This window comes from Spermophilus citellus (genome assembly GCF_964194105.1).
Source record: "Spermophilus citellus genome assembly, chromosome: 5".
In the NCBI taxonomy this organism is placed as follows: Eukaryota; Metazoa; Chordata; class Mammalia; order Rodentia; family Sciuridae; genus Spermophilus; species Spermophilus citellus.
This window is the reverse complement of record NC_138186.1, coordinates 41921633-41946086: the sequence shown is the minus strand read 5'-3', so window position 1 is coordinate 41946086 and position 24454 is coordinate 41921633. Positions and strand designations below refer to the sequence as shown.

General features: G+C 36.8%; 1 pseudogene across 1 annotated transcript; it reads right to left on the bottom strand.

Annotated features, from left to right (window-relative positions):
- Positions 1 to 10370: 10370 nt before the first annotated feature.
- Positions 10371 to 11339, bottom strand: LOC308650365 (olfactory receptor 12D3-like; annotated as a pseudogene). Its single transcript has one exon. The product of its transcript is annotated as an olfactory receptor 12D3-like (transcript).
- Between the last annotated feature and the right edge of the window lie 13115 nt (positions 11340 to 24454).

Genomic DNA, 24454 nt, shown 5'->3' with positions numbered 1-24454 from the left:
ATCAGCATGATATGGAGCTTTTATGTTCTGAGACATAATATACCCCTAGGGGGTTTTGAAAACCCTATTTTCCTTTTCAACAGTTAACTCTCTCAATTGTAAAAAATGTGAATCATCTGCAAGACATGAGCTTGCTTCCCTCTGGGACATCTTATTATGAACAATTCTTTAAAAGCTGCTTGTTATCTAGACTGCCTTACAAAGAAAGTGTTTTTTAATTGCCAGAGTTTCATTAATAACATCAAGGAATTTTAGAAAAGTTATAACTTCTGGGAACTATTTTAATAAGAAATTTGGTGTGGGTTGCAGCATTATTGATCTCTTCAAAGAAAATAATCCCAACAATGAAAACAATTAAGTATTACAGCCTTGTGGATGTAAATGTGGACCCATTTAACTTGTAGCACATAATTGTATAATACACAGTTGCCTACTTACTTTCTTAATGAGGTCCCATGCCATGAACCATAATGTACTACAATGATCCACTCCCCAATAGACAGTTTCCAATATAATTACTTGCACAGACACTGCTAGGCTATGGCTCTCCACACAAAATCCATGACCATTGTCAGTGCATCACAGTGCACGAATGTTTCAGGAAACAAAAGCTTTTGATGCAATTGGACTCTGCTGTGGTCTGTGGCTGCTGAGAACAGGTCTTGTAAGTGCCTTCAGATTTAAACAAATTCCTTTGTCTCCTGTCCCAGAGACAACTTCCAACCTCACAAATTTAAGATTGTCTTTTTCACTACTGTTAAATAATCTGGGTTAAACTGCTGAATTTTAAAATTACTTGATTTCATACTCAATTTTCTGTAGAATCTCCAGATTTAAAATTAAAGCTTAGAGAGCAGCATTTATAATCAGAATGTTGAGGTTTGTAATCCCAGCCCATCCTCACTGACAAGATAACTTTCAGATAGTTGCTTAATATCTCCAATTTCTCATTTTTCACTATGACTCACATCCTGAGCTTGATGAATCAGGATCACTCTGCGTGGTTTGGGCAGAGATGAAAAGACCACAGACACAGAAGTACCTTTTTCTCTAAGTGGAGTTGGGAAGGCTTTGCGACCTCAGGGGTCCTTTCCTATGCAGGAAGGCAAGAGAACAAGAGAGCGAGCGCACCCAGAACCCCTCTATGTATTAAGGAAAAGACATTCCATAGAATACTCCACACGAATAAGGGAGGGGATAATGTTACAGAAAAGGGGGGTTGTCCAGTGTCATTGGGTAACACTCAAGCCCAGAGCTGAAGCATTTCCTTGCCCAGCAAAGGTAAGGCCAACTTGCTTCTCGCACAGCTTGTGGCATGGGTTGCCAGTTCAATACCTTCATCACTCAAGGCTGATGGGGGTGGTGCTTAGCTCGTGTGCAGGGTGGACCCTGATATTTCACTACTGTAAATTAAACAAAATAACATCATATTTAGTTGAGAATGGTCTAGATAGATACTAATACAATAGATACTGATACTAATACAATAAGCACAAATAGTATCTATTTTATATTATCATATGCTATGGATTGAATGTATGTCCCCCCTCCCTGAAATTCACGTTAGAATCTAAGACCCAATGTTATAGTATTAAGAGATGTGTTCTTTGGCGGGGGGGGGGGGGTTAATAAAGTAATGAGGGTTGAGTCCTCGTGAATGACCTTAGTGGCCAGAGTCCTAAGACCTTTTGCCCTTCCATCTTTCTGCCATGTGATGACACACATTTGTCTACTCTGGAGTGACATTTTACAAGCAGAGGCCATCCCTCATCCATGTCAAACTTTCCAATGCTTTGATCTTGGACTTCCCATCCTTCAGTAACAGAAGGGAAAAAAAATGCTTTTGTTTTCACTTACCCAGTCTCAAAGATTTTGTTATAGAAACACAAATGAACTAAGAAGGAAATTGGTGCCAAGAGTTGGGTATTGCTATAGCAAACAGTTAAAATTGTGGAATAGCTTCGAAACAGGGTAGGGGGTTAAGGCTGGAAAGGTTTTGAGGTACATGTAGCAAAAGGTGAGATTGACAGTAATGGCATAAAAGGCAATTCCAGTGAGGACTCAGGCTGAGAAGAGAAGAGTTGTAGGGAAATCCTCTCTTCTCAGAGACTACTTAAGTGGTCATAAACCGAATGTTGATAGAAATATGAACAGTAAAGCCTATCATGATGATGTGTCAGGCAGAAATGAGAAATATATTACCGGGAACTGGAGTCAAGTCGAAGAGCTTGACTAAATTGTGTCCTTGTCATAGTCTTTTGTAAAAGACAGAATTAAGAGACTCAGACAGAACATAAAACTTAATAATATTTTAATAAAACATTATCAGAATTTTAACAAAAATATTCATGTGAACAACGCAGAGCACTTTATATTTTATAAAATACTTTTATCTTAGTATTTCCAGAAATCTTGTGAGAAAGGATTCTCCCCATTTATTTAAAAAAGAAAAATAAAGTCCAGAAAACAAGGAGCTTATCTGAGATTATGCAGGTAGTTATTAGTAGAATCAGATTCTAAACCCAATTGTTTATTTTTAAATATTGTATTTGTATATTTAAGGTACACAAAATTGTCATGGGTAAATGGGGACTGGAAGCTTCAAGTCTCATCTTTTGTGTTCCAACAAAAGAAAATGTAAAGTCAGACACAAAAAGTGAAGCAAGAGAATTTTATTTTAAGTGAAACAAGTTTCAGGCAACAACAAAAACACTCACAAGAGAGAGTGAATTGTATCCAAGTAGAGGAAACATAATGCTTCTTCCAAATTTATTACTGTTTGATGTTTGCCAGGAAAATGGGGGTCCACCTTCTGCAATCACCACCATCCTGACACTTAACTCCTCCTTCATGTTGAGCAGGGTTGTCCTTACAGTAACTGTTATGATGACCATCCCATTCAGGGGGACTTGATCCACAAGTCCAACCTAACTTAACGTGAGTATTGGGATTGACCACCAGGCAAACTTTATCTTAGTGCCCCTGTGCTACTAATGAAATTTCCCTTCAGGTATACTTTAAGAAACTCATAACTATAAATCCTTCCTTTACAATGATCCCAATAGAATTAGCCCCACAGATCTTTTCTTCTTGACATATTTTTAATTGGCCTTGTTTCCACCTGTTTATTTCCAGGATTGATACACCTGTTGTTTTTCTATAATTTGCTTGATTATTCATTGGTCTTAGAGAGAATTAAAAAAAAAAACATAACCCTGCTATTTTACTGTGTTTTATTCCATTATTCATTACTAAAAACTACCTAAAAACATAAGTTACATATAAAATGGTAAAATGGTACTAAAATGGTTACTATACTGAAGCCAATTCTAAGTCTTCAATCCCAGTATGATCCAAGACCATGTCCCCCTGGCTATAGAAGGAGATCAAATATGTAGGACAAAAGATTCCTGAACACCAGAAACCTACTTCATCCATTCATGCCAAGCATTCAACAATCTAAACATACAGATTTTTATATTTGTTTATTATCTTGAAAAATTGTTTTTCAAAAAACACACATAACACTTTTTAAAAAGTTACATAACTGATCAAAGAAAAGGGCCAAAGTTCTTGGAAAAAAAAAAATCTTGGCTGAGTTCACAATTTTTCCCCTTCTTGGGTCTTTCTCTGAATACTGATCTTCATGACTCCCTAGGGTTTGTAAACTAGGTTGAGCCTCTTAAAAAGCCAGCTAGCTTTGACTAAGAAAACTTGCTACATTCCAGGCTTTACAAAGTAATAGGAGAGCTTTCTCTCCCAAGCATAGTCTTTGGAACAATCATTCCTGAAAAACTGCAGGCGTTATCTCCCTGAAGGGATTTAGGTTTCACAACTTTGATATTGCCCAGTGCAAAAATGCTCAATTCTGTTGCAAGAATGTATAACTAAGATCACTCCAGAATGAAGACAAAGCAACTTAACATTGGTGGAATGCCTATTTCAAATGTGGAGTTCATTAGGTGTTGTTATATGATGATCTCTTTGATTTACTTCAGGATAAATCCTGAAGGCCACTTTAAAACTTCTGCCCCCTCCTTAAATGCTTTCTGTGTGCTTTCATGTAAAATCAAATATTGCATTGACCATATGATAATTACTTCTTTAATAAAGTCTTCATTAAGTCTGAAAAAAAAAAAGATTCCTGAATATTTGTAATCCCCTGTTCATTGTGTTCACTAAATATTCACTTCAATAGATGTCTTCAGTGGCTTTTCATGGCATCCTGGAGTCCAGCCATGCCTACTTCTTTGGTAGCTCCAGCTAGCTATTAAACAATAGATGCAGTATCTTGACAAGTATGCCCACTAAGGACCATCCAGAACCTGTCTATGCTCACTCTTCTATCTTATTCTGTTTGCTCTTTGGAAGCATATTGCTTTGCTCAGCTAGACATGTTTTATACAGTTTTTCATATTTAATGTCACCTTATAACTATAGAAAAATAATTTTGAAAAAATAACTGAGAGTGTAATCCAAACCAAGAATCCAGAGCTCCTTGGATTCTCCAACAGCATCAAAGTCTCTAATCTCTTCCTTATCATTTCTTGGTTGTCCTTTTTCTATTGGTTTCCCTTCCATAAGAAGATATAAGCCTGTTTTCAAAGTGGTTTGAATAGCATGGGTTGCTTTCCTAGATTGACACAGAATTAGAGAAACACTTCAGCTCAGGGAGGACTGTGGTAGACACTGCTTACTCACCAATATTTCAATTTTTTCATTCCTAGAAAGATTGTAAAAATTTTTAACCTGATCAAAATTAATCTTGTCCATGTATATTAATTTTGCCAAAGATAAAAGAGCCAAAGTGGTTATGATTCTGTGAAGTGTTTATGAGCTGGAGATCAATTCTGTATGCTTTATTCTTTAACCTGTCAAAGAGAATAAAATTAAGGGCTCCTCTAAAATTGAGGGTCACTTCCTCATATTGAAAGTGAAGGCTAAACAGGCTGACTCCTGCCTGGGGGACTGGAAGGAAGCTAAGAAAAGAGATTTCTCCCTGTCCTATCCTGCCTAAGACAGGCTAACTAAATCTGCATATGTACACTTCCTACCTTTCATCTCACTTTGCCACCTCTTCTCTTTCAAAAGCCTTCCTCACCCCCAGAAACTCCTCAAAATGGAAAATTGAAACAACAACAATAAAAATGTTTCTTCTATTTTCCTTCAAAGACAGCTTTGAATAAAACCTGTTTTCCTACCAATTTGACTACAAATATTTGTGGATAAATGCAATGGAGCCTAGCCTCTTCTCCCAGGGTGCAATAGTATCAGATAACACCTGGACATGTGAAATATAAGAGTCTGTGATAATTGATTAACTATTGGCTCTGTGCTCCAGAGCCACATTTCTCTTTGTTGTGTGATACTTAGGACTGAGTTCTGAAAACTTCATTTTTTGCCATTTGATTTTTGCATAAACTTCTAATAGGAATAACCAGTGAAGTTCTAAGGGCAAAAGTAGATTGAAAGTAATTTAATTACATTTTCCTGTTGCTGTCCTCATCACAACAGGGACCTCTTCCAAGTTCCTAGAAACAACCCAAGCCAGGTGCAGTCCCTGGCAGAGGTGTGCACATTAGCTCTGCAGTGCTTCTCCCCCACATTTCTTCATTTTTATACCAGGTCTCTTTTTCCTTTCTTTTTTGACCTAGCTCTAGGGGTGGCAACTGCTTCCCACAATTATTACCTATGGGTTCCCTGTTTTTGCCCTTAGATCTTTTTCTAACAAAAAAATAAAAGTGTTAAAAATTTAGAAAGGACAAGTGATCAATAAATGTAGCAACATGAACAAATCTCAAGAGCATCATGCTGAATGAAAGAACTCAAATATAAATTTCCTGTTGTAAAATAGCAAAACAAATTTATAATGACAGCACATTAGTGGTCACCTGAGGTTCTGTTAGGGGTGGGTTAGGAGGTTAATTGCAAAGAAGCATATGAAAACTTCTCAGTATTAAAAAAATGTTTTAAATATTGATTGAGGTGGTAGTTACATCAAAGTGTATATTTGTCAAATTTCATCATATTGTATACTTAAAATGGGTACATTATTATATGTAAATTATTCCTCAATAGACTTGACTAAAAATCATAGAGACATGTCCTGAGATGAAGCTGGACCTTCTTCGGCCTGCTTCATTCTAAGCATAATCAACTTGGTGCCTCATCAAGATGCATTCTATGTTCAAATTTAGAGAGTTATATATTAGCAAATGTTTATATATTAGCAAAACTTAGAAAGATTTCAAAGATAAAAATAGACCAATACAGAGTTTAGTATAAAACAAAATCCTACAAAATCCCTCTAATTACAGTTTGAGTCATATCCCAAAGTCGTCCTATCAGGAACTGAAGCCTTTACATCCCAAATTGTCACTCACTATTTAAAGCTTATCACTTATGGAGGATAAATTCTCAGGCATGTCCATCCCTTTTGATGTAAAAGAAGTACAGATACTTTTCTTTTTTTTTTTTAAAGGGGGTGGGGAGAGAGAGAGAGAGAGAGAGAGAGAGAGAGAGAGAGAGAGAGAGAATTTTTAAATATTTATTTTCTAGTTCTCTGCGGACACAACATCTTTGTTGGTATGTGGTGCTGAGGATCGAACCCGGGCCGCACGCATGCCAGGCGGGCGCGCTACCACTTGAGCCAATCCCCAGCCCCAGATACTTTTCTGTAGTCATTAAATGCCTACTGTTTTATGCTTCTAAAAAAAAAAATAAGAAGTACAGATTCTGGCTGTCCATGGTCAATCCTCTGACAAAAGATGAAGTTATTGGATATTGAGGGTAAAAGAAAAAAAGCAAAACAGTGTTAATAATAATAATAATTTCTGAAAGAATATAGACAGAGAATTAACAGAATTTTCCATATTCTCCACTTGAATCACTCAGATACATATTAAGATCCTCATTTTAACTTCACTTATTCTTCTGAATATAGATAAGGCACCAATTTCTAGGGGAAAATAATCACTAACAGAAAAGAGCATGTAGGTAGAAAGACAGCCTTCACCCCTATAGGTGAACCATCTTCTACCACTAATTTAAACTCCCTTAACCATGCCAGCACTCCTGTTTATCTAAGTTTTCATCTTATTTTATTATTTTTTTAATCCAAAGGACCTGAACCACTATTTATTTTTCCCTTATTAGTCTATGGATGCTAATTTTGTCATTCTTGCTTTAAACCTCACACCAGAACTTCAAGTGATTCAACACTGGATCCCCTGAGTTTCAACTATACTGCTGTGATCCCTAGTATGCAGCAGTAATTCTATAACCTCTGATGATTAAGGGCAATTATCATTATGGTAATTCTTTGTCTGCTGATACACCGTATGAATAGTAAAAAGTGACTAGATAACATCTATAGTTTTGGGGTTAATGAAAATCATGTTGTATCTGCTGGTGGAAACATTATCCTTCTTAGATAGAACCTCTGCTTTCATTGAACTTAAAGTTATAAGGCAAGAGGCACAAAGCACCCAAGAGAAAATAAGTAATGATGTCATGGGCCACTTGTACTTTCGTACCTTCTTATATTCTCAACTATGTAGCAGGAAGAAAGTAATAATATCTATTGATAACACCAGTGACTATGTAGAAAGGTGAGTTCCTTGCTGTGAAGTGTTATAATACACATAAAACCTTCCCTGAGCCATCAGAAATCGGTGCTGACACAAACCCTGTAGGAAGAAAACAAAACTAAGCTTATTCTCTCTGCCTGCAGGTCATATACTTGGGAGTAGTACCTAGATTAACCTTGCTGGGATATAGCTTATGCAAATGGGCCCACATATAGCTTCTTTCTTTGTCACTACAGATACTCCATTTGTCACTTAAAGTTGAAGCACTTGGCAGTTGAAGGACAACAGCTGACCAAAATCCAACCTTCCTGTTGTCTTTCCTGGGATACGACATGGAATTTTTATCCATACAGATAATACTATTACTTTGGAATCTCCTAGATCTCATCACTCAATTATCACTCTAAGCAATATGGTCATTTGTATAAAATCTGGACTGCCTGAAAATCCCTCTTTTATTCTGGGCTCTACTCAGTGCTGTTGGTCTTCTAAGCTTCAAATAAATGGGCCAACAAAGTACTCCTAAATATGACTTATGCTGTCTTCAGAACTCAAAAAATGTCTCTAGGTTATAGAAGGTGCCAGATTTGATGACTTTTTTTTTTCATTAAAGAGTATGTGTATCATTCTCCAGATGACTCTACACCTTTAAACACTTCATCACTTAGAAGAGAGTTTGTCCCTCTACATGTGGAGTACATATTTCTTATGAAATTTGCACCCCTTCCAGCTCAATAGGTTCAGTAATGCTTAGTAAGCCAGTAATGTTTTTGACTCAATTTTCAGATGATCAATAGCCCATTGGATTGTTCAGTGATAGAGTCAGAGAATTAATATGACTGTGAATGTGGACTGTTGTTCATCTCAAGTAAGTACAAAGTACTTCTGATCCTTCTTACTAATGAGTGCTGAAAATAACACATTCACCAAATCACTCATGACAACTACCAAGTATATGCAACTCAGTTGTATGGTCAGAAACCTAGAAATGGGTAGTGGTGTCCTGTGGAAATTGTGAACCCACTGTGAGGTGGACTTAGAAAAGTGATCTTTTCATCACCTGTCCTTCAAGCAGCAACACCTACTCTCCAGTCTAACAGAGCACCATAAAAAGAGTCTGTGCTACCTGTTGCTGTCTTGGTTAAAGCTTTGTAACAAAAGCTTCTAAAAGATCTGAATATTTCTCTTTCCAAAGTGTGCAATCATTCAGATAAACAGACAAAGCTCATTTTTGGACAAAAGCTAGGAAAAAATTTGTTACTATATATTCTTTCTGTGACACTGCAGGTCTTCCTTCACAAGTACCCTGCATCTCCATCAATTGACAGCCCCTGAGAACTGTCTCAGGACTGGAAACTAAGTGAGGGAGGAATTGTGATTTTTTTCCATTGAATCAAATTTAATATCAACTTTCAGCTCATCCACTCCTGATACAGAGCAAGCAGTCAATATTCATACTGGTTTGAATAGAACTTTTCCCATGATCAGTTTGTCATTAGCATAAACCATGTAGGTCAAAATTCCCCGATTGTCATTCCAACTTTGCTGCCTGCTACAATAATTTCATCCATTTTTGTCTGACAGATATTCTGCTAATCGCATCTCTAAGGGAATACAGTGTTTCTCTCCACCAACAACCAGCTCATGCCTGTGGACCAGCATCATCATATTATCAAAATAACATATGGCTGAAAAGTGTAGAAGAATTAAGATAGTTTAAGGATATGGGGGAGTACACGTATGTGCACATAGGTACATGTGTCTGTGTAAGAGAGAAAAGTGAAAGACTGTAATGACTTCTGATACCAACTACTTGAAATTAGACCAAATTTCACAGGTTTTGAGCACAGTCCTCCAAAAGACTGTCCTCATTCCAGGTATAATCTATAGGTTTTGGGATCAGAAATGAACATCCTCACCCATGGACATCTGGCTACAAATTTGGAGGTCTCTAGCACACTCTCAAGTGACTCACAGGACTGAAGAAAGTGATATACTTATGATTACAGTTTTATAACAGAAAAGAATACAGAAAGGGGAGACACACCAAGCAAGCTCTGTGAGGGTCCCAAACAGAAACCTCCTGTCTTGTTAAGGTATACCCTTTTGGCATACTGGTTTTCAAAACTATGGACAATACTGCCATCCAAGAAGCATGCATGAACTTTAGTGTCAAGTTTCTACTTAGGCTTTCTTACATAGGCATAGTTGATTGAATTATTGACCATGTAGCTAAACCCAATATTTAGCCTCCCTCCTCCTCTCGTGAAGGTCAGGATACTATCACCATGATTCAAAGCCCCAAATCTCCAATGACATGGATAATCATTTGGGCATGATCAGCCCACATCCTAAGCTATCCTGGGGCCTACCACAAATCATGACATGAGGATAAACAAGTATGATCCAGGTGGTTCATGAATAACAAAGACACTTCTGCCATTTGGAAAATTCCTAGGGTTTTAAAAGCTCTATACCAGGAACCCAGGACAAAGATCAGACAAGTTATTTATTATACATCAAGTACCTACTCTCATCCTTCCCTTTTCATCCTACTCTCTTAGTTCTCCATAGGTCTTAATTACCCTGAAAAGGGGTACTTATGGGTTTGTTTATTATATTCCCCCACTACATTAAAAGGTAACTTTTATGAGATTGTGGAATTTGGTTTGTTGATTCATATGTTTGTTAAACTCCATGATATAATGCATGTTCAACATTCCTGAGAGAAAAGTAGGAAATCAAATAAAATTTATTTATTATAATGAAGTCATGAAAGTCTTAATATAAAACAGATATAAGTCTCATTAGTCCCCTAATAATGCAGTCTTTAAAGAGATTCCTCCCAAAGATTTTCTTCAGAGCCAACATCACTCCTTTATTCCCAAGGTTGTATATCAGTGGATTCAGCACTGGGGTGACTGCACTGTATATGACAGCCACTGTCTGGTCCTCACTCATGGATGTGGCTGAAGCAGGAAGAATATCTGTAAAACCCACAGGTCCATAAAAGAGACACACCACCATAAAATGGGAGGTACAAGAGGACAGAGCCTTATGGAGTATCCTGTAGGACCTGTTCTTCAATACAAGAAAGCCAATAATGCAGAAGTAGGAGAGGAGAGTGAGGAAGAAAGCTCCCATGGATGTGCTCCCTGTGACAACAGAAAGAAGCCACTGGTTGAGTTCTGTGTTACTGCAGGCCAGTTCAGGAGGGGTTTCACGTCACACAAGAAGTGGTTGAGTTTCAGAGAATGGCAAAAGTCCAGGTGTGCAGTCATGATGGAATGCATCAGAGCATTGAAGAAGCTAATGAGCCAGGCCACAGCTGCCAACAGAATACACAGCTGGGGGTTCATGATGACAGTGTAGGGAAGTGGGTTGCAGATGGCCACAAAACAGTCAGCAAGATGGCCTCAGTACTTCAGTACTTCCCAGAAAGTGGAAGAAGTGTAGCTGAGTGATACAGCCTAGGAAAAATATGGCTGTGCACGTGGAGAGCAGGCTCATAAGCACCTTGGGCAGTGTCACAAAAGAATAACAAATATCCAGACAAGAAACTTTTCCCAAAAAGAAATACATAGGAGAATGGAGTTTGAGATCCAAAATAACAATCATTAATATCACTCCATTTCCAACCAAGTTGATCAGGTAAATAATTAAGAACATCACAAAGAAGACTGGCTGCAGCTTCTGAACACTGGTCAGGCTAAGTAAAAGAAACTCATCCACTGTAGTGACATTCTCCATCACTCTAGAAGTAATTTAGTAGCAAATAAAAAACTAATTAGTTATTTTTTCTAATGCTTAATTTTAAACTGTGGGGCTTAAGTTAAGCAAGTTTACTATTTGGATTAATCTAGGGGTGAACTACAGTATCAGTAATGTTTAAGATCAGCAAAGGGATGGGATGTAGCTCAGTGGTAGAGCACTTGCCAAGCATGCTAGAGTTTCATCCCCAGCACTAGAAAAAAATAGTAAAGCTGGTTTACAAACAACAAAATTAAGGAAGGTCAGCATACCTAGTACATCCATAAAATGACATTAGACTAGTAAAAGCAGCATATTATGAATAGATCAGATATGGATAAAGGGAACTTTTTATATATGTAGGACCTGACCATAACCTCATGTATAGTATTAGAATTAGAGTTTAGATAAGTTTTAAACATACAAAGGAAATAGCTATTCAATTTGTGATTATAGATTCTAGCAGTAATATAGATGTAATTCAGTAGGAATTTCTCCACTTCTAAGGTGCAAAAATTTCACAGGAGATAGACACAGCCTTCCTGACAACCTAAACCTTCAGTGAAACTAAGATACATAAAAGCCCACAAAATTCAAATATTGTATAAATAGAGGGGGTAAAAAGAACACATCAGAATTTGCATCATTAGCTATGGAGAACCAGTCTGAATCATTTGCATCCTCCTTCCTTGAGCAGAGAGGTTCTGACTGTCACTACATCTTGTAGTGACCTGGACATTTTCCTGGTCCTGGAGATTGAGGAAACCTCTTCAGATGTAGGTGTGTCACCTTATGGGTTGAGCTATGCTCATCTGTTCCTTTGTGATATTACCCCTTTGCCCTTTTGGGGATAGAATGTTCCATGGAAACACCCTTTGTGTGTCCCTTTCTCTTTATCTGACTTTGAGTGTGGCCTTTCTAGATGTCAGTCAACCTGCTGACAACAGACATCATGAAGCTAGACTCAGCCCCCTGAAACCTGACCCCTTGCCTCATTTGAATGGCTTCTCCTCAATAAAAGGGTTCAGTGGGTGCTCTCGCTCTCTCTCTCTTTCCACAGACCCCTAAGGTTAGAGGAGCTATCACAAGGCCAAAAGAAAAAGGTATTTCACTGTGTCTGTGTGATTATTTTATGCCAGCCCAGTTCACCTGGAGTGGCCTTGAGTGTTTAGTCATGAGATGCAACCATCTAGAACTTGATGAAGAATTCTTAAAATTTAAGCCAAAGGCATGACCCATAAAGAGGAAATTTTAAACAATGACCTCACCACACACACACCCTAAAAAATATTGCTCTGCAAAACACTCCACTAAAAGAATGCAAAGAGACAAATTGCAGACTAGGAGAAAATATTTCCAAACCACATATTTCATAGAACTCTCAAAACTCAACAATAGAAAACCTAAAAGTCCAATAAATAATCAGCAAAACACATAAATAGGTATGAACAGAAAATGACATCAGATAGCAAACTACCACATGAAAAGATGTTCATTTTTTCATTTGCACAGTGCAAATTAAAATAATGGAAAGGTATCACAACACATCTATCAAAATGGCAAGAATAAAGATAGTGATGACACCAAATGCTAGTAAGGATGCAGGGAAACTGGATCACAAATTTAACATTAGCCAAGATGTAACATACTTAGCCATATTAAAAAAATGTGTCACTTTCTTACTAAATTAAAAAATGAATCTATCATATGACCCAACAATTGTACATCTGGGTATTCTTCCCAGAAAAAAAAACTGTTTATATAATTATTAGTCATAATATTTAAAGTTGGAAATAGCCCAAATGTTATAATATAACATTTCTATTTGAACCACTTTAATATCTTCTAATTGCATTTGCTTACAAACCCTCCAGGATCCATCTCTGGCTTATCTCTGCAGTCTAAGCTTTGCTATTCCTCAGATCTGACATCCTTGGTAGTTTTCAATTCCACAAATGTGCTAAGGTGTTCTCCAACAGGGATTTCACTCATGCTTGCCCCTTTCCTTGAACATCCTTTACCTCCCCTCTTCCTTAAGATTCAATTGTCTGGTGATCATTGCATCCTACCTTAGCCACTTTCTCCTAATTGTAACACTATCCTGCAGTCTGGCTGCAGCAAAATAACCAGGGGGTGATGAGCAACTTGTATACATTGATACAGCAGGAGTGGGAGCCATTTATTGTAGGACAGGAGCGGTATATATACATTCCACACAGCTTATCTTAATTAACATAAACTCGCTCGATACAGCAGTCAACCAATAAGGAATCTCCACACTTAATGGCTCGCTGGAGTTACTTCACAAACCACTCCCTCTGGCAAAATGCCAGGTGCCATCCAGACTTGTTTACAGACTCTAACAACACTAGATTTTGCCATTATTAATAATTTCAACCCTCCATCATCTCAATACCAATGCTATTTCAAATTTATTAGTGTTTGAAATTTACCAAAATATCTAGGCACCACCTTCTGTACTCTTTGCCAATCAGGTGTTGGACTCCTCCTTCACATCAGATGGTGGAGTTTTGACCTTAGTTGATCCTCTTCGGAATTGTCATGATGGTCATCCTATCAGGGAGGCTTTATCTTCAAGTCAATTGCATGTTAATGTGGGTACTGGGATCAATAGCTTGTCAGAATTTACCTTAGTGTGCCTGCACTGTGAAAGGAATCTTCCTTCCCAGACAAATGGAGAGACCTATAGCCTTAAATTCTGGCTTCACCTCAACATCAATGGACAGTGTCAAGAGTTAGTCCCATTAATCCTTTTCTTTTGACATGTTTTCCCATTAGCTCCTTTGCTTCTGTTTATTTTGTAGAAATTAACTACCACCCATTGCTTTCTCAGCCATTTTGAAAGTAGTTTAAAGAAGACCCTAGCCAGGTGCAGTGGCACATGCCTGTAATCCCAGCAGCTCCAGAGGCTGAGACAGTGGGATTGTGAGTTTAAAGCCAGCTTCAGCAACAGCAAGGCTCTAAGCAACTCAGTGAGACCCTGTCTCTAAATAAAATAAAAAATAGGTCTGGAGATGTGTCTCAGTGGTTGAGTACCCCTAAGTTCAAACCCCAGTACCCTCCCCCCCAAAAAAGACCGTAAAGTAATTTAAAGAACACTTGTGACCTAGCCATGTATTTCACTGCCCATTGCTAGCTACTGCCTAACAATGGGTTAGACTCTCATAACCCAATCATTTCACCTCCGAATGTTCTTGCATTGTTGCATACATAAAGTTTTGGGGAATACCTCACATCCAAACCATACAATCTTCCTTTGGTCCCCAAAAGCTCATGACCATTCTAAAATGCAAAATACATTTTGTACATTTTCAAGAGTCCCTTCGATTCTTGCTCTTATCAATTCCTATACTTCTCTCTCACATCCCACGTTGGCTATAAATTTTAGGTTTCCCTTGTGTGAAATGTGCTGGCTGAGAAATATAGTGAAAAATCACATGACACAGAAATAATTTTGAAATGCAGGGGCAGAATGGTCTGCAATCTTGAGGGTCCTGCTTCAACACTGGAAGGAGAGAGAGAGAGAGAGAGAGAGAGAGAGAGAGAGAGAGAGAGAGAGAGAGAGAGAAACCTGCATTTTCAATATTTATACAAAGGAGGCTTCAAAAGGATTTCAATGGAATATTCTTTTGCCAAATAATTTAGAAAGTGGGCTGTCTAAGCCTAATGGGTAACATCCAAGTCCAGGGCTATGAGAGCTGCTTCATTGATACAGTGAGGGCAGAGATCTCACGCCTTGGGAAGTCTACACACAGGAATGCCCAGGATCATTTCCCAAGGGGAGATCTATGTGCCCATTGCTCAGTATCAAGTAAAAGACAACTCAAGTAGCTTCATGGATGGCATACCACAAGTCCCCATAGTCTCAACAGTTGCATAATGCCCAAAAGTTCAAGTCCAAAGTCTCCTCTGAGACTCTGGACAAGCTTACATTGTAAACACCTGTAAAAATCAAAAATAATTTATAAGTATCCAATATATAAAGGTACAGAGTAAACTATTTCATTCACAAATAGGGGCATAGAAAAAAAGGATAGGACCAAAGCAATACTAAAATTCAACTGGCAAACAAATCTTATAGCTTGACATTTGAGATCTGGGGCACATGGCATGGGGACATTCTGTCTGATTTTAACTATTTCCTTCTTCTACTGATTTTGGTGTTGGTTTGTTCTTCTTTTTCTAAGGCCTTAAGCTGTCATGTTACTTTATTTACTTGATATCTTTCCATTCTTTTAATGTATGCGGTCAATTCTTGCTTGCATCCTGCACAGGCAGTGAAATTGGCTGGATGAGAAATAAAAGCTAAGAAAAATAGAACAAAGAAAAAAATACACAGGATACAGAAAGTAGTTTCAAAAGTAGAGGCAAGCCAATCAGATGGATCGAATTTCTATACTATGGCAAAATGGAGCCAATGCCTGCTTTATGTGTGTGTGTGTGTGTGTGTGTGTGTGTGTGTGTGTGTAAAGAGAGAGAGAGAACCCTCATGTAATTCACCCATGGCTTCCTGAAGTCAATGCCATGAACTTTCCTCTTAGAACATACTTTTCCAGAGATTTTGGTACATTGTATCACTGTTATCACATCTAAGTATTTTTTATATGTCTCCTAATTTCTTCTGCTATCTATTCATCATCCAAGAGTATATTACTTAATCTCCAGGTGTTAGAGTAGCTTCTGTTTTTTATCTTATTGTTTGTTTTAGTCAGCTTTTTTGCTTCTGGGGCTAGAGGATCTCACCAGCACAATTATAGAGGAGGATCTGATAAGAATGCAAAGTGTTACCTCTATTGTTTTGCATTTGCTAAAATTTGTGTTGTGACCTAAATGTGGTCTATTTTAGAAAATATTCCATGTGCTGCTAAGACGAAAGTGAATTCAGTCATTGAGGGATGAAGTATTCTAAAGATGTCTGTTAGCCCCAAAGTATTCATTGTATAATTTAGCTATATAGAATCTTTACTTAATTTTTGTTTGGATGATCTATCCAGTGTTAAAAGTCATCCAGTATTATTGTACTGTGGTCTATTTGATTCTTAATGTTGAAAAGGATTTATTTAATGTAAGTAGATATTTCATTGTTTCAGGCACAAATATTTACAATTGTTATATTTTATTGATATATGATTCTCTTAAGCAGTATAAAATGATCTCATCTCTTATGATTAATTATGTCTTTAAATCCCCTTTATCTGATGTAAAAATGGCAACCCCAGCTTGTTTATGAGATCCATGTGAGTGGTATGTTTTTTTCCCATTCTTTCATCTTCAGTCTGTGGATTCTTTGCCTGTGATGTGAGTCTTTTGCAGACAGCATATTGTTTGGTCTTGTTTTTTATTTCAATATGCCAACCTATGTCTTTTGATTGAAGAGTTAAGAATATTTACATTTGATGTTATTATGGAAAGATGATTTTTATTTCCTGCCATTTTGATATATTTCTAATATTTAAGTTGAATTCAATTATCCTTTGACTATTCTTCTAGTGTTGTTCCTCTCTTTGCTGGTTTTCACATTTATTTTTCATTTCTTCTTCATGAAATATTATATCAAGTATGCTTTATAGTCCTTGCTTTCTAGTTATAAATTCTTTTTGCTTTATTTATTATGAAAAGTTTTTTTTATTTTCATCCTCAATTATGAAGCTTAATTTTTCTGAGGATAGTATTCTTGGTTAGTATCTATTTTCATTTCAAGCTTGGTATATGTTATTTCAAGTTCTCCTTGCTTTTAGGGTCTGGGTTGAGGAATCAGTTGAAATCTGGATTGACTTACTTCTAAATGTGACCAGTCATTTTCTTTGTGAGCCTTTTAAATTCTACTTTTATTCAGTATGTTAGGCATTTTCATAATAATGTGACTTGGAGTGGCTCTGTTTTGATTTTGTGTATTTTGAGTACTATATACCTTTTGTGTTTTAATTTCCATTTCATTCTTAATTTTTGGAAATTTTTCTATTATTTCATTGAAAAAAAATGTGTGTTCCTTTAGTTTGTATATCAGAGCCTTCATCTATCCCAATAAACCTTAAAATTGGCCTTTTAACAATATCCCAGATTTTTTGAATAATCTATTTGTGGTTTCGTAACACCTTTTCCTTATGGTCAACTGTAATTTCAAGATTATATACTTCATCTATGAGGTATGAAAATCTGTCCTCAAAGATGTCTAGTCTACTTGTGATGCTTTTCATTGAATTTTTAATTTGATTTATTGATTCCTTCATTTTAAGGATTTTCATTTTTATTCTTTTTCATAATCTCTTTATTGAAGTAATCTTTCACCTCCTATATTTCCTCTCTGATTTCACTCTACATCTTTTAGTTCATAGAATGTTTATGAATTTTCTAAATCTCTTCTCTGACATTTCCTCCACTGTAGTGTCAATGAAGTCAATTATTGGAGCATTATGGGCTGTTTGGGATGGTTTGTTCCCTTGATATTTTTATATTGTTTTTATGTCTACCCATCTATCAGTATAGTTTTGACTTCTTCTTTTAAGTGAATAACTACTGTGGAGCTTCTATTTGTTAAGAGCCCTGGGTTGGATGGATGTCTAGATAATGATACTTTAATTCAATGTGTGACTTCTGCTGAGCCAATACCAGCTCCACTTTAAGAGATACCATTGAGCCCTCTTAATTATAATAACTTCTGACCCTAATCTTGTATGATACAACCTTGTAAGAACAAAAACTTATTGCAATTATTCACTGTAGTTCCTCAAATTTAGGTATAAACCTATAATAAAGTTCTGGAACAGGTGAAAAAATTAATCTAGTAGTTAAATTTAGTACACTTACTATAAAAATTATATAGTAAGTAAAATTACATTAATTATATAAGAATTAATTTAGTAGTTAAATTTAGTAAACTTACTATAACCTTAAGAAAGTTCTAAAAAGTGGGAGGAAAAAAGCATAGGCAAATGGGGGAGGGAAAAAAACAGAAAAAAAAGGGGAGTGAAGGGGGTAATAAAAACTATAAAAGGGTACTTACACAAAGGTAGAAAGGAGAAATAAGTGAATGTGTATATTTAAGGTAGTAGCAAGAGGAGGAGTAGGGGGTAAGAGAAGCAAGAATAAACTAGAGCTAGAAAAACAACGCTAGGAAGATTGGTTCCAATTAATTCTTTATACCATTACATGAAACATATTCAAATGGGTTGGAGAGACAATGTTCACTATTGCAATAACAGTTATCATTCAAGTTAAAAAGTTATTTATATAATCTAAGTTGACACTACAGTTGTTCATACTCTAGGAGGGTGTAGTGTTGTGAGTGGGATGATTCTAATGTTGCAGAAGTTCAGGATGCAGACTCTGATGTGCCCCTGTGTTTGCTATTGGTCACCAGTCTATTTGTTCCCTTCTGCTAGATTCTTTCATGGTATTGAAGATCCTGATAGCCTTCTGTGTGTGCAGGAACACTGGTTGTGAATTTTCAACAGGTGTTCTGTGATTCAGAGGTGTTCTCACTGCTGCCTCTGCTCTCTGAGATGCTGTGATGAAGGGTCTCTGGTGGTTCACCTGCAATCCAGTTTACATTCCTCCATGTTATGAATGGTAGGTATTGATTCTCTGTGCTTAATACGTCTGGTATAAATTCCTGCAAATATCCAAATAATGCCCTGTCATTTGCCAGTTGTGATCAGGGATCAGGCCAGGCACCTATTGTGGATAGATATCCAACCCTTCCTACTGTTTAGCCTCTGCCAATTTCCCACTGGGTCTGTTAGTCACTGGATATTCAGGCAGCTTACCTCTAATATGGGTGCTGCAATCCCAGGGACTATCCCTGGGCTTCCCATGATGCTTCCCCTAAGTACTAGAGGTCAGAGCCTGGTAAATCAGCTTTCTTTGGTTTTGGGGCCAAAGGGGCTTCATTGTAGCCTTTGAGTTCAATAAGCCTGTGCAGATCTTTTTTTCCCTTGCCTGGGTCCCAGGAGGCTGAGCAGGGCTAGGTACACTTGCCCAGCCCAGGTCCCCACCAGCTCACTCAATTCTTTTGTTCAGGGAGAATTGGACAGTAAGGAGGGACTTTCAGAGATTTATGACTAGTAGAGGTCCCTCTAGAAGTAATTTCTGTCCAGATCCTTAAAAGAGCCCACTGCAGTGGGGGCTTCCCTCTAATTTATGTTGCAGCTCTGTGGGCAGGGAAAGATGTTGTGCTGATTTAAGAGGATAACCGGTGCGCTGAAGGCTCCAAAAGATATTTGAACCACACCCTCAGCTTCATCTTTATGGTTTGGTTTTAAGTGGTTTGTGCTATTTTAAAGTACTTTCTGAATTTTAAATTTTGTTAATCTTTTCTATAGTTTTTCAACAATTGTTTTAAGTGAGTGAGTTTAAAAGAATGTCCATTCCCCACTCTCTCTCTCTCTGATGTGCCCAACACACACACATAATCTACAGGTTCAGGTTAGAATACTCTTGAGTTTTGTTTTCTCCTCTGGTAACCAACCTTTCAGTCTCTCCAGGTCTCAGACTATGTAGTTGAGTCTTAGACCATTTATTTTATCACCCACCTCTAAAATCTGCTTTTATTCTCTGCCTTCTTTCTTTGTTCGGAGGAAATCATTGGGACTTGCTGCTCAATTCACTTCTGCCATCTTCCCCAACCTAACATTTTATGAGACCTAAGCATCTGTGAATTTTTATATCCCTGGGTTGGAGGGTGGCCCTGAAACCAATCATTCATTGTCCATATGAGGGTTGTACTTCAATCTATAAATCACAAAGTACCTTTTTTGGAATAGGAGATTGTAAACTGAAGACTTCATATAAGCACTGTCAAAAAACAATATCTAGTAGTTACATATGGCTATTTATATTTAAAATTAATAAACTTTAAAAAGTGAACTGTTTAGCACTCTAGCCACATTTCAGGTGCTCAATAACCACATTAACTGTGGTTATCATCCTGGACTGCAGATAGAGCACAATTTCATTATTATAGAATGTTTTCTTGTACAACAGTGCTGAAATGAAATGACTGAAAGTTTATGTATTCCCAAAATTCATATGTTAAAAGATAATCCCCAATGAGATGGTATTTGTAAGTAAGGTTTACTGTATGTGATTGGATCATGAGAGCAGAGCTCTTATAATAGTTCTTATTATAGTTCTAATCCCATTCATTATAAAATCTCCCTAGCCCCTTGTTCACCATTCAGTGATACATTGAAAAAAACAGCTATTTATGAGGAAGAGGGTACTCACCACACAGATTGTCCAAAACCTTGATTCTGAACTTCCTGACCTTGAGAAATGTGACAAATAAATTTCTGTTGTTTATAAGCTATCCAGTGTATAGTACATTTGTTATATATAGCAACCTCATGGACTAAGTTAACTGCTCTTGATGCTATCTGGGCCACAGGTTAAGTAAATAAGATCAATTTAAAATGAAAGGGACAATATTATTTCTTGCACAGATTTCACAAGATTTCTGTCTGTGTATGAATACATAGAACTGAAATGGGTCATAAGTGAATCTCTTATCTAATGCCTTTAAAAACAAAGGGTCCCCAGTTCCAAAAAGAAAAACACGTGTTCCTTCAGTTCCATTCCCAGACTGAAGACACTTTGTTGACATCAAATTTTTAGGGGATGAATTTTCCTCTAGAAGAGTCCGGGGATAGAGCACGAAGTTTGAGAAGCAGGAATCCATCTAAGGAAGAGAAATTCTGGGAAATGAAGTGGCAAAGAGGATGGGGGCAGTGGAGTACTCTCTGTGGTTTACTCAGAGCAGCAGTTCTCAAAGTGTGGTATATGGAACCCTTAAATTTCTGAGATCCTTTCACAGGATCCACAAGGTCAAAACTATTTTTATAACATTACTAAAACAATATTTTCACTGAAATAAAATTCAGCAAGAATGGAGCTACAATACTAAACTTTAAGAGTGGTTATTGTAACTTTTTTACCACCTCTTAATTACAGAAGAAGAAGTCACTTTCATATAAACATGTCCAGATTGAAGGATTTAAAAATATTAACTACAGTAAATCTCTAGTCTAGAGTTCACATTTTTAAAAATATCTTATATGATTAAATGGGAAATACACATAAAGCCTACTACATTCCAAATTGGGATATTTATGTCAATGAAAACATTTTATAAATAGTATCAGTTTGTTTTATAGAATATCACTTTTACTTGAAATGACAGAAAAACTATGATTATTTAGACTTCTATATCTGACTGACATTAAAATATATAGACACATCTATAGATTTTAATTCAACAGAATATCAAAAGTTCAGTGACAGTGTTTCAGGTTCTGCATTGCAAATAACCTTTAAGAAGTTGACATGTCATTTTAGAGTATTTATTTAAAGATGAATACCAACAATTATCCCAAAACATTATTAAAAGTGGCTCCTCTTACATACTGGTATGAGGTCAGATTTTTTTCATATATTTCAATCAAAATTATAGGTTAAATGCAGAAATAAATAAAAAAAATACATAGGTCTTCTAACAAAACAGACATGAAAAGGGCTTATAAAAATGTGAAATGTAAAGAAAATCCAGCTTCCATTTTATTACTTTATTTTTTAAAAATAGTATATCTCTAAAACTATTTTTCTGTTAACACCCAACAAATTATTAATTTGCTAGATAGATTGTTTTAAAATGGTTTAATTTCTAATGTGATAAATATTGATAACTATTGCCGCAGTCTGGCTGAGCACAAATCATGAGCCACTGAAGCAGGAACAAACTTTATTTTTGAACTGCAAGAAAACACTTCACACAGGCTCCCGGGAAATTCTCCCGAACGCCATGCGGCTCGTCCAGGAACCCGCAGCAGGAAATATCTCTCCCAGAAATCCCTCCTCCTGCACTTCCCCAACCAATGGGAACTCTCGGGGAATCCCCGGGAATCCCCAGGAAAACTCCAAAGTAGTGTGAGAACACAAAAGTAGCTGCCGAGGCAGATAGTAATGCCTCGCCTGTCAACCAATACTGTTGGCAAAATGCCAGGGGCCATACAGACTCGGCCGTGGCTCTCAGCATCTCTCCCCTTCTGTTTAATTAAACAACAAGCAATGTGGCTTAGGGACCGTGACTGTTAGGTTGTCCAATTCAACATATGGTCCTTACCCGTCATCGGATGAGCTGGCCTCTAGGCATCAGCCTCCTGTCTTAGGTTGGTACCACTGCAATCACTGACTACTGGTCCAGCATACAGCCATACTTGTGGATAGGCCTTTGCACCAGTGTAGGGGTGAGGTTCTTTGCCTCACCTCTGTTGGCCCCCAAATTTGGCCTTGGTGCCAGTGGGGGGTGAGGTTCTTTGCCTCACCTCTCTTGGCCCCCAAATTTTAGACCATCACTAGTAGAAGGAAGGAGGATGCAAAATGCCATGACACTAAGCCAATTGAGGGCTCCTTTGAAAAATTGTACCACCGGTGACACCATCAGCAAAAATACTCCAGCACTACCACAATTCGCTGCACCAATGGATAGATCACAATGCATACAAGTGATACATAGTCCAGGCAAGTTCTGCAAGCAGTTCAAAGCAGAGGAATCTGTCAATATGTCCATTTCCTCCCAAAGTAAATCGACTCCTTGACTGAGCATTACTTGTTGAGTTATTATTCATTGGTGCATCAGTTTATACAGTTTGTTGTGATAACTATTGAAGAAGCTGTAGTTTGGTTTTATCTTTGTCTTCACTGGCACTGGGATGAAGATAGGAATTCTGGCAAGGATGCTAAAAAAAATTATGTAACATTCCAACAGGCACTAAGAAAACAATTTTTTGAACAATTTACATTATCCTGAACAGAATTATTAAATATAATGAAAAGGAAAGGTGAAAGTAAACAAACAGATCTGTTAGCCTCCTTATTTGTTCACATATTAAAACAATTTTCAACAGCTGTTTACCCAATCTAAATTAAACCATTAAAATCACGTGAATAAAAAAATTCAGATCCATCTATTCATGAGCGCTCCTCATATATGATATATGGACATACGCACATACAGACATACAACACAAAACAGAAGTGTGCACACATAACATACAACACATAAGACAATAGTAAAGGCCTTGTAGCTTTACCTAGGTGAAATCTCCATTGCAATGTTTAAAAACTCCATAGTCAAAAAATAAAACTGATCAGAAAAACATTAACCTAGGTCAGTATGAGTTCAAAAATAAAACAGAAACTTATAATGTGGGAAAAGACAATAATAAAATAAATATTGAAAAAAGCATCCTGGTAAATCACTGTTGAAGATGTAAGAATAGCCAAACTGGAGCTCTGGATATCAGCTGTTATGGATTTGAGTCAATTCACCTTTTTTTTTTTTTTTTTTTTTTTTTTGGTCTGTAGAATTCGCTTTGGTTAATCTCTCTGGAATCCAAATCGGCTGCTGTTCTCCCTGTGGAAACACAAAAACAGAACCCCGACTCCAGACAATCACTGGGTCAGGACCTTTCCATTGTCCTGTTAGAATATCCTTCCAAAGTACCTTAGGCTTATGTACATTTTTTGGACACATATGCCTTTCCGCAGCACTAAGTCCTGATGAATCCAAATTTAAAAAGTTTAGAGTAAAAAGGGTTATTTTAAGTTTATCTTTGGGGGATATATACCCCTTTCCAATTCCCTCTTTTTGCTTTAATAAGTACATTTTAATAGTTGTCCTATCAATTGTGTCTTCAACTTGTTTCATCTATGTTTTATAGTTTTCAGTATACAGGCTTTAACCTTCTTAGATATACTTATCTCTCAATATTTTATTACTTTTTGCTATTGTAAATAAGACTGCTTTAAAAAAATTTTTACAATAGTTTGCTATCAGTGTATAAAAATGGAAATAATTTTTACAAATCAATTTGTATCCTTAAACTTTAGTGATTTTTTTTCATGAATCATAGGAGGTTTTATTGTTTTCATTTTTGAGTCTTAAGAGTTTTTGAGATACACAATCATGTCATATGCAGACAATTTTACTTCTTCCTTTCCAAATCAAATGTCTTAAATTTAGTTAAAGCAGTGATACTAGCATACAGACATACAGATCAGTGCAACTGAATAGAGAGTCCAGAAATAAATTCATGTAT